Source organism: Bombina bombina, chromosome 6 (assembly GCF_027579735.1).
Source record: "Bombina bombina isolate aBomBom1 chromosome 6, aBomBom1.pri, whole genome shotgun sequence".
Taxonomy (NCBI): Eukaryota; Metazoa; Chordata; class Amphibia; order Anura; family Bombinatoridae; genus Bombina; species Bombina bombina.
In genome coordinates this window covers 943,431,639-943,441,187 of record NC_069504.1, presented here as the reverse complement: position 1 = coordinate 943,441,187, position 9,549 = coordinate 943,431,639, and the positions used below count along the sequence as shown (strand labels likewise).

The window sequence follows — 9,549 nt, the reverse complement described above, 5'->3', positions numbered from 1 at the left end:
CCGGCTCCTTAGACACCTCCCTTTATGATTAACATCCTATCACTTAGCTATCTTTACACGGAGGCATGTTAGTAGCTGGAGCTTTTGTGATTGGCACAGGTGTGTTATAAATAGAGCAGGTATATCCATGTATTAGTATCAGCCAGATGAAACGACTATTTGTTGAGAAACGCGTTGCTGGACGCATGTTTTTATCTGTTTATACTCAATAAATTATTCTTTTGAGTATATCACACCTGCCTGTTATCTATCATTGTTGCCGCTGATGCAATTTGGTCCTGTTCCTGATTCCTCCCTGGAGGTCCGCTGTGCCGAGTTTCCATCAACTCCATTGGTTCCTCTGCTGGGTCGACTCTGACGCTGTATGCTGAGTGACGTCCGCTTTGGCGTACCGAGCTTGCGCTTGTCTGACGGGCGACTTTTGGTTCCGTCCTGTTTGTCTGAGTACACGTTTGTACCGCCGCTCTTGTGAGTAACACTCTGTGGGGGGTCCGTTGTTATTGCTCTCCTCTGTCGCTCAAGACGATACTTGTCCCATGAGGCGCCTCTTCTACCTGTCTTCCACAGGTTCCCGACGTTCATCTACAACTTCCAAGAGAGCTGCCTGGATTGCTGGTTGCTGAATCCGCCATCTTCTACATGCTGTGATCATTTGCGCACTTCCATAGAGACTCCACTGTTCTCTTTTCTCTTGTCATTTATTACACCTGCATTTATTACAGTTGTTGAACCCTTCACAATATCGAATGCTATTTTAAATTCATGTCAATGTATTTTTAATAACACTCGCCTAGATTACGAGTCTTGCGTTAGCCTTAAAAAGCAGCATTGAGAGGTCCCAACGCTGCTTTTTAACGCCTGCTGGTATTACGAGCCTTGCAGGTACAGGTGTACCGCTCACTTTTTTAGCTCGAAGACTCGAAAATACCGCAAATCCACTTACGTCAATTGCGTATCCTATTTTTTCAATGGGACTTGCATAACGCCGGTATTACGAGTCTTCCAAAAAGTGAGCGGTAGACCCTCTCCTGTCAAGCCTGGTACCGCATTTTAAAGTCAGTAGTTAGGAGTTTTATGGGCTAACGCAGTAGTATAAAACTCTTAACTAAATTGCTAAAAAGTACACTAACACCCATAAACTACCTATTAACCCCTAAACTGAGGCCCCCCCCCACATCACAAACACTAAAATACAAATTTTAACCCCTAATCTGCTGAACCGGACATCGCCGCCACTATAAAAAATATATTAACCCCTAAACCGCTGCACTCCAGCATCACAAACACTTGTTAAATTTTATTAACCCCTAATCTGCCATCCCTAACATCGCCGACACCTACCTACATTTATTAACCCCTAATCTGCCGCCTCCAACATCGCCGCAACTATATTAAATGTATTAACCCCTAAATCTAAGTCAAACTCTAACCCTAACACCCCCCTAAACTAAATATAATTTAAATAAATCTAAATAAAATTACTACAATTAACACACGGCTAGATTTAGAGTTTTGTCGGTAAGGACCCGCGTATCTAACGCTGGCTTTTTTCTGGCCGCACCTTTAAAATAACTCTGGTATTGAGAGTCCACAGAATGGCTGCGTTAGGCTCCAAAAAAGGAGCGTAGAGCATATTTAACTTCAACTATCGATACCAGAGTTGTTTACGGACGCGGCCAGCCTCAAAAACGTGCTCGTGCACGATTCCCCCATAGGAAACAATGGGGCTGTTTGAGCTGAAAAAAAAAACTAACACCTGCAAAAAATCTGCTTTCAGCTCCTAACTCAGCCCCATTGTTTCCTATAGGGAAACACTTCCTACGTCTGCACCTAACACTCTAACATGTACCCCGAGTCTAAACACCCCTAACCTTACACTTATTAACCCCTATTCTTCCGCCCCCGCTATCGCTGACCTCTGTATATTATTTTTAACCCCTAATCTGCCGCTCCGTAAACCGCCGCTACTTACATTATCAATATGTACCCCTAATCTGCTGCCCCTAACACCGCCGACCCCTATATTATATTTATAAAGCCCTAATCTGCCCCCCACAACGTCGCCTCCACCTGCCTACACTTATTAACCCCTTATTTGCAGAGCGGACCGCACCGCTATTATTATAAAGTTATTAACCCCTAATCCGCCTCACTAACCTTATAATAAATAGTATTAACCCCTAATCTGCCCTCCCTAACATCGCCTACACCTAACTTCAATTATTAACCCCTAATCTGCCAACTGGAGCTCACCGCTATTCTAATAAATGTATTAACCCCTAAAGCTAAGTCTAACCCTAACACTATACCCCCCTAAGTTAAATATAATTTTAATCTAACAAAATTAATTAACTCTTAATAAATAAATTATTCCTATTTAAAGCTAAATACTTACCTGTAAAATAAATCCTAATATAGCTACAATATAAATTAGAATGATATTATAGCTATTTTAGGATTAATATTTATTTTACAGGTAACTTTGTATTTATTTTAACCAGGTACAATAGCTATTAAATAGTTAAGAACTATTTAATAGCTAAAATAGTTAAAATAATTACAAATTTACCTGTAAAATAAATCCTAACCTAAGTTACAATTAAACCTAACACTACACTATCAATAAATAAATTAAATAAAATACCTATAATTATCTACAATTAAACCTAACACTACACTATCAATAAATAAATTAAATACAATTCCTACAAATAAATACAATGAAATAAACTAACTAAAGTACAAAAAATAAAAAAGAACTAAGTTACAAAAAATAAAAAAATATTTACAAACATTAGAAATATATTACAACAATTTTAAACTAATTACACCTACTCTAAGCCCCCTAATAAAATAACAAAGCCCCCCAAAATAAAAAATGCCCTACCCTATTCTAAATTACTAAAGTTCAAAGCTCTTTTACCTTACCAACCCTGAACAGGGCCCTTTGCGGGGCATGCCCCAAGAAGTTCAGCTCTTTTGCCTGTAAAAAAAAACATACAATACCCCCCCAACATTACAACCCACCACCCACATACCCATAATCTAACCCAAACCCCCCTTAAATAAACCTAACACTAAGCCCCTGAAGATCTCCCTACCTTGAGTCGTCTTCACCCATCCGATTGAAGTCTTCATCCAAGCGGCATCTTCTATCGTCATCCATCCGGAGCGGAGCGGCAACATCCTGAAGACCTCCGACGCGGAACATCTATCCTGGCCGACGACTGAACGACGAATGACGGTTCCTTTAAATGACGTCATCCAAGATGGCGTCCCTCGAATCCGATTGGCTGATAGGATTCTATTAGCCAATCGGAATTTAGGTAGGAATATTCTGATTGGCTGATGGAATCAGCCAATCAGAATCAAGTTCAATCCGATTGGATGACAATAGAAGATGCCGCTTAGATGAAGACTTCAATCGGATGGAAGACCTCTTCTGCTCCGCTTGGATGAAGAATTTGGCTCGGCTGGGTGAATACGACTCAAGGTAGGGAGATCTTCAGGGGCTTAGTGTTAGGTTTATTTAAGGGGGATTTGGGTTAGATTAGGGGTATGTGGGTGGTGGGTTGTAATGTTGGGGGGGGTATTGTATGTTTTTCTTTACAGGCAAAAGAGCTGAACTTCTTGGGGCATGCCCCGCAAAGGGCCCTGTTCAGGGCTGGTAAGGTAAAAGAGCTTTGAACTTTAGTAATTTAGAATAGGGTAGGGCATTTTTTTATTTTGGGGGGCTTTGTTATTTTATTAGGGGGCTTAGAGTAGATGTAATTAGTTTAAAATTGTTGTAATATATTTCTAATGTTTGTAAATATTTTTTTATTTTTTGTAACTTAGTTCTTTTTTATTTTTTGTACTTTAGTTTGTTTATTTCATTGTATTTATTTGTAGGAATTGTATTTAATTTATTTATTGATAGTGTAGTGTTAGGTTTAATTGTAGATAATTATAGGTATTTTATTTAATTTATTTATTGATAGTGTAGTGTTAGGTTTAATTGTAACTTAGGTTAGGATTTATTTTACAGGTAAATTTGTAATTATTTTAACTATTTTAGCTATTAAATAGTTCTTAACTATTTAATAGCTATTGTACCTGGTTAAAATAAATACAAAGTTACCTGTAAAATAAATATTAATCCTAAAATAGCTATAATATCATTCTAATTTATATTGTAGCTATATTAGGATTTATTTTACAGGTAAGTATTTAGCTTTAAATAGGAATAATTTATTTATTAAGAGTTAATTAATTTCGTTAGATTAAAATTATATTTAATTTAGGGGGGTGTTAGTGTTAGGGTTAGACTTACCTTTAGGGGTTAATACATTTATTAGAATAGCGGTGAGCTCCAGTCGGCAGATTAGGGGTTAATAATTGAAGTTAGGTGTCGGCGATGTTAGGGAGGGCAGATTAGGGGTTAATACTATTTATTATAGGGTTAGTGAGGCGGATTAGGGGTTTATAACTTTATTATAGTAGCGGTGCGGTCCGCTCGGCAGATTAGGGGTTAATAAGTGTAGGCAGGTGGAGGCAACGTTGAGGGGGGCAGATTAGGGGTTAATAAATATAATATAGGGGTCGGCGGTGTTAGGGGCAGCAGATTAGGGGTACATAGCTATAATGTAGGTGGCGGCTCTTTGCGGTCAGCAGATTAGGGGTTAATTATTGTAGGTAGCTGGCTGTGACGTTGTGGGGGGCAGGTTAGGGGTTAATAAATATAATATAGGGGTCGGCGGTGTTAGGGGCAGCAGATTAGGGGTACATAGCTCTAATGTAGGTGGCGGCTCTTTGCAGTCGGCAGATTAGGGGTTAATTATTGTAGGTAGCTGGCTGCGACGTTGTGGGGGGCAGGTTAGGGGTTAATAAATATAATATAGGGGTCGGCGGTGTTAGGGGCAGCAGATTAGGGGTACAGAAGTATAACGTAGGTGGCGGTCGGCAGATTAGGGGTTAAAAAAATTAATCGAGTGTCGGCGATGTGAGGGGACCTCGGTTTAGGGGTACACAGGTAGTTTATGGGTGTTAGTGTACTTTAGAGCACAGTAGTTAAGAGCTTTATGAACCGGCGTTAGCCCAGAAAGCTCTTAACTACTGACTTTTTTCTGCGGCTGGAGTTTTGTCGTTAGATTTCTAACGCTCAGTTCAGACACGACTCTAAATACCGGAGTTAGAAAGATCCCATTGAAAAGATAGGATACGCAATTGACGTAAGGGGATCTGCGGTATGGAAAAGTTGAGGCTGAAAAGTGAGCGTTAGACCCTTTTTTAAATGACTCCAAATACTGGCGGTAGCCTAAAACCAGCGTTAGGAGCCTCTAACGCTGGTTTTCACAGCTACAGCCAAACTCCAAATCTAGGCCTAAATTATTCCTATTTAAAACTAAATACTTACCTGTAAAATAAACCCTAAGCTAGCTAAGCCTTAAAAGGGCCTTTTGCTGGGCTTTGCCCCAAAGTAATCAGCTCTTTTACCTGAAAAAAAAGTACAATACCCCCCAAAATTAAAACCCACCACCCAAATACCCAACCCTACTCTAAAACCCACCCAATCCCCCCTTAATAAAACCTAACACTAATCCCTTGAAGATCACCCTACCTTGAGAAGTCTTCACCCAACCGGTGAAGTCCTCAACGAAGCCGGGCAGAAGTAGTCCTCCAGACGAGCAGAAGTCTTCATCCAAGCTGGGAAGAAGAGGTCCTCCAGATGGACAGAAGTCTTCATCCAGATGGCATCTTCTATCTTCATCCATCCGGTGCGGAACGGCTCCATCTTTAAGACATCCAACGCGGAGCATCCTCTTCTTTCAACGTTGACTGTAGAATGAAGGTTCCTTTAAATGATGTCATCCAAGATGGCATCCCCTCAATTCCGATTGGCTGATAGAATTTTATCAGCTAATTGGAATTAAGGTAGGAAAAATCCTATTGGCTGATGCAATCAGCCAATAGGATTGAAGTTCAATCCTATTGGCTGAACCAATCAGCCAATAGGATTTAGCTTGCATTCTTTTGGCTGATTTGAACAGCCAATAGAATGCGAGCTCAATCCTATTGGCTGATTGCATCAGCCAATAGGATTATTCCTACCTTAATTCCTATTGGCTGATAGAATTCTATCATCCAATCAGAACTGAAGGGACGCCATCTTGGATTACGTCATTTAAAGGAACCTTCATTCTACAGTCGACGTCGAAAGAAGAGGATGTTCGTCGTCGGATGTCTTGAAGATGGAGCGCTCCGTGCCGGATGGATGAAGATAGAAGATGCTGTCTGGATGAAGACTTCTGCCCGTCTGGAGGACCTCTTCTGCCCGGCTTGGATGAAGACTTCTGCCCGTCTGGAGGACCACTTCGCCCGGCTTCGTTGAGGACTTTGATGGGTGAAGACTTCTCAAGGTAGGGTGATCTTCAAGGGGTTAGTGTTAGGTTTTATTAAGGGGGGATTGGGTTGGTTTTAGAGTAGAGTTGGGTGTCTGGGTGGTGGATTTTAATGTTGGGGGGGTATTGTACTTTTTTACAGGTAAAATTGCTGATTACTTTGGGGCAATGCCCCGCAAAAGGCCCTTTCAAGGGCTATTTGTAATTTAGTATAGGGTAGGGCTTTTTATTATTTTGGGGGGCTTTTTATTTTATTAGGGGGACTAGATTAGGTGTAATTAGGTTAAAAAATTTAGTAAATTAATTTAATTATAGTGTAGTGTTAGGTGTAATTGTAACTTAGGTTAGGTTTTATTTACAGGTAAATTTGTCTTTATTTTAACTAGGTAACTATTCTACCTGGTTAAAATAAATACAAAGTTGCCTGTAAAATAAAAATAAACCCTGAGATAGATACAATGTAACTATTAGTTATATTGTAGCTAGCTTAGGGTTTATTTTATAGTATTTAGTTGTAAATAGGAATTATTTAGTTAAAGATAGGAATATTTATTTAGATCTATTTAAATTATATTTAAGTTAGGGGGTGTTAGGGTTAGGGTTAGACTTAGGGGTTAATAAATGTAATATAGTGGCAGCGACATTGGGGGCGGCAGATTAGGGGTTAATAATTATAGGTAGGTTGCAGCGACATTGGGGTGGCAGATTAGGGGTTAATAAATATCATGTAGGTGTCAGCGATTTTGGGGGCAGTAGATTAGGGGTTCATAAGTATAATGTAGTTGGCGGCGGTGTCAGGAGCGGCAGATTAGGGGTTAATAATATAATTTAGGTGTTGGTGATGTCCGGGCGGCAGATTAGGGGTTATTAAGTGTAAGATTAGGGGTGTTTAGACTAGGGGTTCATGTTAGAGTGTTAGGTGTAGACATAAAATGTATTTCCCCATAGGAATCAAAGGGGCTGCGTTAGGAGCTTTACGCTGCTTTTTTGCAGGTGTTAGGTTTTTTTTCAACCGGCTCTCCCCCATTGATTCCTATGGGGGAATCGTGCACAAGCACGTTTTACCAGATCACCGCTAACGTAAGCAGCGCTGGTATTTAGGTGAGATAAGGAGCAAAATTTTGCTCTCCGCTCACTTTTCTGCGGCTAACGCCGAGTTTGTAAAAGCCCGTAATGCCAGCGCTGTCTGTAGGTGAGCAGTGGGCATAAAATGCTCGTTAGCACCGCACACCATTACCGACAAAACTCGTAATCTAGCCGACTGTTTTCATTCTCTTGTTATCCTTTGTGTGAATTCAAATGCCATTTTAAAATCATGTCAATGTATTTTTAATGCCACTGTTTACTTCTCTTGCTATCCTTTGTTCAAAAAATATTTGCTGAGCGAATTAAAGAATAATGTAGAGAGGCCTATTTATCAAGCTGTCAACCGCAAATACGCTGAAATTCCGCAGCAAAATTGTGGCGAGCCTGATTCACCTCATTTATCAAAGCCTACAGACCGGCAAAAGTTGAAATGTGTGATGTAACATACGATACGCCGGTCTCAGTCTGACACAGATCGATGCTTACATCATTACAGATATTCTGAATACAAATTCGGCACTATCTGACAACTTTTGCTAGTTATCAAACATCTAACAGGTACGCTTGCCACTATTCCGGCCCAGCGTACCTGGTTTTCAATCCACCACCCTGGAGGCCACGGATGCCATAGGAATCAATGGGAGTCTGAAAGCAGTGAAAGCTTGTGTTCGATGCTGCAGATATCCCATTGATTTCTATGGTAGAATAAAAGTTATGTTTACACCTAACACCTTAACATAAGCCCCGAGTCTAAACACCCCTAATCTGCTGCCCCCGACATCATCGCCATCACCTAAATAAATATATTAACCCCTATCCTGCTGCTCCCTAACCCTAACAATTATACTAAAATTACATTAAACTATATTAAACTACTAATTAACCTACCCTAACTATTATACTAAAATTAGAATAAACTATATTAAACTAATAATTAACCTACCCTAACTGTTATACTAAAATTACATTAAACTAAAAATTAAATTAACTATATTATATATTTAAAAACTTAACCCTAGTGCTCGCTTCGGCAGCACATATACTAAAATTGGAACGATACAGAAAAGATTAGCATGGCCCCTGCGCAAGGATGCACGCAAATTCGTGAAGCATTCCATATTTTTAAAAACTGTGAGATGAGAGGATCATATCTGGTAACGTAACAGAGACATTGGTCAAGAAGGTCTTTATGTCTCAAAATTGAGTTTGATAAGTTGAAATGTTTTTGAAATGTTTTGAAATTTTTATGCATGTACTGTGCTTTTCCCCTTAGGATGGTAGGAGATATCTCCTGCCATCAATTTACAGGTTATATCATTTTACATATTCAGACTTGTATTACATGTTTTGCATGCTGTCTAGGAGCAGTAGGTTAGCCCCATAACAACTGGATTACTGGCAGTTTGTTCTGGCTTACAACATATAGGTATAGGTATCTTTGCAGGTTGAAGTACATGTTGTATGATCTCGAGTAATGGTCTCAGGTGGGATGTCAGGGGAGTGTGAATGTGAGTGTGACTGAATAGGTGGGTTTTTTTTTTCTCTCCACCTGAGATCATGCGCATACAAAACCTAAGATAACCAATAAGCTGTGTTTATACAGTATGTTTCTCTCAATGTACTTGTAACGTTTGACTTAAAAGTTGGGCTGTTACTTTTCTTTGCCTTTAAGGTAATAGTTAGACTACCACTACCATGTGAGGTATACGGAGTAACTTATGGTAATAGTTAATTATTGAACCCTCGTTATACCTTAGTAGGCATGTTAATCTGTTAAGATGAATAATGACCGATGCATTACGATATATTGTACATTTCCTCCAATTCATTCATAGAGAGTTATAAAAATAATTATGTATACTTCTTTAGTAGATTAAGGTTTGTTATTACCTCAAGACATCCTAATCTTTGTTGCAACTAGACATAATATGCTTATGCTTGTTTGTGTGACATTTATCCAGATGTCCACCTTTACTCTCCCCTTTCAATTGTAACTACTTTGTGTTTGGTTGTCCTGTGATTTATGTGAAGAGAAGAAACTTAAAGACAAGGTATCAACTAATCACATTGTGCCTATTGTATT

At 39.4% G+C, this 9,549-nt stretch overlaps 1 non-coding gene across 1 annotated transcript; it reads left to right on the top strand.

The window, feature by feature from the left end:
* The first annotated feature begins 8,484 nt into the window (after window positions 1–8,484).
* LOC128665344 (U6 spliceosomal RNA) lies at window positions 8,485–8,590 on the top strand. Its single transcript, XR_008403102.1, has one exon. It is a non-coding gene; the product is annotated as a U6 spliceosomal RNA (small nuclear RNA).
* Window positions 8,591–9,549: the final 959 nt, after the last annotated feature.